A 6480-nucleotide genomic window follows, 5' to 3' on the forward strand; every position below is an offset into this window, starting at 1 on the left:
AGCGGTCCGTGTGGGTAGGTTTCCTGGAGACCTCCATGCCCAAGTCAGCCCCTTCCTTGCCTTGTAAGACGCCGTCCAAAAGGGGGCATTTGCTATTCAGTGCCTCTTCCCGTGTACACTTGATGTATTTGTCCACTGACTTTATGAGTTCACTAAAAGCTTGTGGGGTGCTGATGCTCTAATCTTGACCCAAGTAGAATCCACATGCCTTTACAAACGGCTTGGTCTTTTCCCCATGGAACAATTCAAGGCTCAAGGGTCAACAATGAATGCACTTGGTCAGGCTTTAGTTCTTTTTGGCTGTCAAGAGACTTACCTCCTTTCAGATGTTTCCCACAATTTCAACAGCCTCTGCCAAGTGTATACAAGTGAAAAGGCCGATGGCATCATGGGACGTGATTGTTTCTTCCGGCTCCAACTTCAGTCTACATTCCTTGTTGACACATTCTTTAGCATTCTTCCAAATGGTGCATTATCTTGCCAGTTGAGGGTGTTAGAATGGTAGGCAGATACTTAGAAACGCTGTGTGTGACAGAGTTGATTCTTTGGGAATCAGTGGTTGAAATGCCTGAACCTTGTTGCTTGATACTGCTGTACCCCGCGAGCGAGTTAAAGCAGGAGGCCGGAGCCTGTTGGGATGCCGAGGAATATTTCCACAGTCGTCACTAAGGCAAGACATCTAAGGAGCTTTTGATAAGGACCTGGGGCCCTGTGGTATTTTGTCAAGGGCGCAAAGAAGGAGATTGCGTTGGCCGGGAATCGAACCCGGGTCAACTGCTTGGAAGGCAGCTATGCTCACCACTATACCACCAACGCAAGGCTGTGCGCCAGGCATCCTGCTACCTCTATACAATTAAGGCCACACATGACATTGACTCACGGACCCCCTCCAGCGCAAGGTCCATTCGCTGCCGTACCAAGTGACCACTAGGAAGATCAGCTAGAAATATTTCCCCATTCGTGGAGAGAAAGGAAGCCAAGCCAGTAGATACGGTAAAGGTGTGATTGTGCAGTGCGCATGAAGGAACTGGAGATACAAGTTTTGCAAAGGCCTTTCACTCGGGCAAAAGGGACACGGAATGTGTCCCACGCCCAACGTGGGGCTCGAACCCACGACCCTGAGATTAAGAGTCTCATGCTCTACTGACTGAGCTAGCCGGGCTACAGCACTTTTGCACTTCAAGGCCTCTCACAGCCACCTGAGTCCGCAGACTTTTTGATAGCTTTCGACATAATTCCTTTGGCTAAACTCAATGCGCTTCCAAGTACTACTCTGTTCACTTGCTGTCAGGGCGCTACATCACCATTTTTGCTGTGACTTTGGAGGATCACAACAAAATGCGCTGGCTGATTCCAAACCCTTTTCTCTCTGTGCAAAACATCAAGCCGTAGCCTCCCACATAACATCTGCCAAGTCATTCATTTGCCCTTTCCAGCCGAGGCGGCATCAAGCAATACCTCAACCGAGAAGGTCAAATGCAAAGTGTACGGCGCTGGCTTAGCAAGCAAGGTGTCACGTGCTCTTCCCAGTTCCCTTGGATAGCTCAGCTGGTAGAGCGGAGGACTGTAGAGACAAAGCAGCAATCCTTAGGTCGCTGGTTCAATTCCGGCTCGAAGGAAGAGCTTTTTACCCCGCGTCTCTGCCTTTTAGAAAGAAGGCAATCTCTTATCTCTACAAATGTGCAATTGGGAAGCTTTTTAGGCACCTTCAGTTCATCTTTCATGTCTCCTTTGGGCCAGCTCAAGCACGCTTGTCGTGTGGTCTCTGTGGCGCAATCGGTTAGCGCGTTCGGCTGTTAACCGAAAGGTTGGTGGTTCAAGCCCACCCAGGGACGCTCGTGCTTTCTCTTTACCTTAGCAGGGCCCGCTGCCAAGTCTCACCCTAACCTAAGAAGACAAATAGCGTCCTTTGGCTTGTCTCACACGGCTGACGATTAACCATTCACTCGAGACATTCCTTGAAAACGGACTAGAATAATGTCGCAATCAATTGCTCTTCTTCTGGAATGTTCAAGATCTTTCATAGTTTAGTCAAGCCACTTCTTCGCTTCCGCTGAGTCTCAGGAACAAACCCCAGCATTTCTATTCACACCTGAACACCAGGGGATGTGTGAGAATTGTGGAAGCACCTTTTTTCACCTTACATGATCCCATTGTTGGTGTCAGGAAGCCTGCATAGCTAAAAGTGCCTAGATTGACATGGCCAAAGGCCTCAATTGTTGTCAAATCGCCGGGATAGAGGTGTTAAAAACATGGAATACAGATAGTGTCAATGTTTAAGCGTGTGCCCCGGGGCTATGCTGGGCTTGAAGTACACAGGGATGCAATGTTTCTTAAAGATCCTTCTGAGTTTTTCCGACGCTCCAGTTACATACGGGATGACTAGATTTCTCCTAGTGTTCTGCTTCTCCCCAGTTTGTTTCCCTGACCTTGCGGAGGTTTTAACCAAGACCCAGTCTGGGTAGCCACAAGCTTTCAAAGCCCTCCTGAGATGTCACGGTAGCACTCTCCTAGTCATGCGCTAGGATTTGTATAGTTGGTCTCTGCTTACCAGAGAGGCTGTTGGGTAAATTCAGTGTGGTATTCTGCTTAACAGAGTGCTGCCATGGATTAGTCAGGTCTGCTCATGATTCTCTGATGTTGTTTGAGTTTGTCTGAGTTATTCCCGCCTTCAGGAAGCTGTGAGAGCTTTCCAGAACATGGGTAGGGGCTAGGCAAATGAACAGCGTGAATACGGATACCGCCCTGGCCAGTTGCAAGGGAGGGCAGTCCTGTGGCATGCTGGGAGTGGCATTTATGTTCTGCGAGCACATGGGCTCAGCGTCTTTCCTGGGAGAGGACTGAACAGCTGGGCTGGAGGCAGGCTGCCTCGCCTGGTGCCGGCTGCCATGAGGCCCCAGGTGGGTGGACCTGAGGGCCTCAAGCCAGTCAGGACGTCAATACTGCTTAACTAAGAGATCAGCTAGATGTCTTCAGTGTGAAAAGTTCTCATTTTGGAGTATCCTACTACAATTCCCCATCCCTATCCCCAGCTCGACAAGAAAACTCCAAAAACAAACATCCCCTAGTCCGGTCATTGAAGGCAAGGAGCGTTTGCGCGCGTGTGTATTTGGCTGAAGAAATACACTGTGCCTGGCTGCGGGGCGAAGTCAAGGGAAACCGGGGCAAACACGCCAGCGTCCCTCGCAAGGGTGGCGTTGCATCTGTGTTCTTTTGTCTTTAGACTCTTTTGGTTGCTACCATGTCAGCCGGATATTGCAGAGTCCTAAGAACCCCCAGCTCGTGTTCCAGTGGGTGGTGGTGTGAGTCAAAAGGCAGATAGCGGTCTGTGTGGGTAGGTTTCCTGGAGACCTCCATGCCCAAGTCAGCCCCTTCCTTGCCTTGTAAGACGCCGTCCAAAAGGGGGCATTTGCTATTCAGTGCCTCTTCCCGTGTACACTTGATGTATTTGTCCACTGACTTTATGAGTTCACTAAAAGCTTGTGGGGTGCTGATGCTCTAATCTTGACCCAAGTAGAATCCACATGCCTTTACAAACGGCTTGGTCTTTTCCCCATGGAACAATTCAAGGCTCAAGGGTCAGCAATGAATGCACTTGGTCAGGCTTTAGTTCTTTTTGGCTGTCAAGAGACTTACCTCCTTTCAGATGTTTCCCACAATTTCAACAGCCTCTGCCAAGTGTATACAAGTGAAAAGGCCGATGGCATCATGGGACGTGATTGTTTCTTCCGGCTCCAACTTCAGTCTACATTCCTTGTTGACACATTCTTTAGCATTCTTCCAAATGGTGCATTATCTTGCCAGTTGAGGGTGTTAGAATGGTAGGCAGATACTTAGAAACGCTGTGTGTGACAGAGTTGATTCTTTGGGAATCAGTGGTTGAAATGCCTGAACCTTGTTGCTTGATACTGCTGTACCCCGCGAGCGAGTTAAAGCAGGAGGCCGGAGCCTGTTGGGATGCCGAGGAATATTTCCACAGTCGTCACTAAGGCAAGACATCTAAGGAGCTTTTGATAAGGACCTGGGGCCCTGTGGTATTTTGTCAAGGGCGCAAAGAAGGAGATTGCGTTGGCCGGGAATCGAACCCGGGTCAACTGCTTGGAAGGCAGCTATGCTCACCACTATACCACCAACGCAAGGCTGTGCGCCAGGCATCCTGCTACCTCTATACAATTAAGGCCACACATGACATTGACTCACGGACCCCCTCCAGCGCAAGGTCCATTCGCTGCCGTACCAAGTGACCACTAGGAAGATCAGCTAGAAATATTTCCCCATTCGTGGAGAGAAAGGAAGCCAAGCCAGTAGATACGGTAAAGGTGTGATTGTGCAGTGCGCATGAAGGAACTGGAGATACAAGTTTTGCAAAGGCCTTTCACTCGGGCAAAAGGGACACGGAATGTGTCCCACGCCCAACGTGGGGCTCGAACCCACGACCCTGAGATTAAGAGTCTCATGCTCTACCGACTGAGCTAGCCGGGCTACAGCACTTTTGCACTTCAAGGCCTCTCACAGCCACCTGAGTCCGCAGACTTTTTGATAGCTTTCGACATAATTCCTTTGGCTAAACTCAATGCGCTTCCAAGTACTACTCTGTTCACTTGCTGTCAGGGCGCTACATCACCATTTTTGCTGTGACTTTGGAGGATCACAACAAAATGCGCTGGCTGATTCCAAACCCTTTTCTCTCTGTGCAAAACATCAAGCCGTAGCCTCCCACATAACATCTGCCAAGTCATTCATTTGCCCTTTCCGGCCGAGGCGGCATCAAGCAATACCTCAACCGAGAAGGTCAAATGCAAAGTGTACGGCGCTGGCTTAGCAAGCAAGGTGTCACGTGCTCTTCCCAGTTCCCTTGGATAGCTCAGCTGGTAGAGCGGAGGACTGTAGAGACAAAGCAGCAATCCTTAGGTCGCTGGTTCAATTCCGGCTCGAAGGAAGAGCTTTTTACCCCGCGTCTCTGCCTTTTAGAAAGAAGGCAATCTCTTATCACTACAAATGTGCAATTGGGAAGCTTTTTAGGCACCTTCAGTTCATCTTTCATGTCTCCTTTGGGCCAGCTCAAGCACACTTGTCGTGTGGTCTCTGTGGCGCAATCGGTTAGCGCGTTCGGCTGTTAACCGAAAGGTTGGTGGTTCAAGCCCACCCAGGGACGCTCGTGCTTTCTCTTTACCTTAGCAGGGCCCGCTGCCAAGTCTCACCCTAACCTAAGAAGACAAATAGCGTCCTTTGGCTTGTCTCACACGGCTGACGATTAACCATTCACTCGAGACATTCCTTGAAAACGGACTAGAATAATGTCGCAATCAATTGCTCTTCTTCTGGAATGTTCAAGATCTTTCATAGTTTAGTCAAGCCACTTCTTCGCTTCCGCTGAGTCTCAGGAACAAACCCCAGCATTTCTATTCACACCTGAACACCAGGGGATGTGTGAGAATTGTGGAAGCACCTTTTTTCACCTTACATGATCCCATTGTTGGTGTCAGGAAGCCTGCATAGCTAAAAGTGCCTAGATTGACATGGCCAAAGGCCTCAATTGTTGTCAAATGGCCTGGATAGAGGTGTTAAAAACGTGGAATACAGATAGTGTCAATGTTTAAGCGTGTGCCCCGGGGCTATGCTGGGCTTGAAGTACACAGGGATGCAATGTTTCTTAAAGATCCTTCTGAGTTTTTCCGACGCTCCAGTTACATACGGGATGACTAGATTTCTCCTAGTGTTCTGCTTCTCCCCAGTTTGTTTCCCTGACCTTGCGGAGGTTTTAACCAAGACCCAGTCTGGGTAGCCACAAGCTTTCAAAGCCCTCCTGAGATGTCACGGTAGCACTCTCCTAGTCATGCGCTAGGATTTGTATAGTTGGTCTCTGCTTACCAGAGAGGCTGTTGGGTAAATTCAGTGTGGTATTCTGCTTAACAGAGTGCTGCCATGGATTAGTCAGGTCTGCTCATGATTCTCTGATGTTGTTTGAGTTTGTCTGAGTTATTCCCGCCTTCAGGAAGCTGTGAGAGCTTTCCAGAACATGGGTAGGGGCTAGGCAAATGAACAGCGTGAATACGGATACCGCCCTGGCCAGTTGCAAGGGAGGGCAGTCCTGTGGCATGCTGGGAGTGGCATTTATGTTCTGCGAGCACATGGGCTCAGCGTCTTTCCTGGGAGAGGACTGAACAGCTGGGCTGGAGGCAGGCTGCCTCGCCTGGCGCCGGCTGCCATGAGGCCCCAGGTGGGTGGACCTGAGGGCCTCAAGCCAGTCAGGACGTCAATACTGCTTAACTAAGAGATCAGCTAGATGTCTTCAGTGTGAAAAGTTCTCATTTTGGAGTATCCTACTACAATTCCCCATCCCTATCCCCAGCTCGACAAGAAAACTCCAAAAACAAACATCCCCTAGTCCGGTCATTGAAGGCAAGGAGCGTTTGCGCGCGTGTGTATTTGGCTGAAGAAATACACTGTGCCTGGCTGCGGGGCGAAGTCAAGGGAAAC

The 6480-nt window shown here is 49.7% G+C and overlaps 3 non-coding genes across 3 annotated transcripts; 2 read left to right on the forward strand and 1 right to left on the reverse strand.

Annotated features, from left to right (window-relative positions):
• Nucleotides 1–1761: 1761 nt before the first annotated feature.
• TRNAN-GUU (transfer RNA asparagine (anticodon GUU)) lies at nt 1762–1835 on the forward strand. Its single transcript has one exon. It is a non-coding gene; the product is annotated as a tRNA-Asn (tRNA).
• A 2574-nt stretch (nt 1836–4409) lies between these two features.
• Nucleotides 4410–4482, reverse strand: TRNAK-CUU (transfer RNA lysine (anticodon CUU)). The gene has a single exon. It is a non-coding gene; the product is annotated as a tRNA-Lys (tRNA).
• Nucleotides 4483–5081: 599 nt separating this feature from the next.
• On the forward strand, nt 5082–5155 carry TRNAN-GUU (transfer RNA asparagine (anticodon GUU)). Its single transcript has one exon. It is a non-coding gene; the product is annotated as a tRNA-Asn (tRNA).
• The last annotated feature ends 1325 nt before the right edge of the window (nt 5156–6480 follow it).

This window comes from Staurois parvus, unplaced genomic scaffold (assembly GCF_062004578.1).
Source record: "Staurois parvus isolate SC_StPar_1 unplaced genomic scaffold, SC_StPar_1.0 ptg002181l, whole genome shotgun sequence".
Lineage (NCBI taxonomy): Eukaryota > Metazoa > Chordata > Amphibia > Anura > Ranidae > Staurois > Staurois parvus.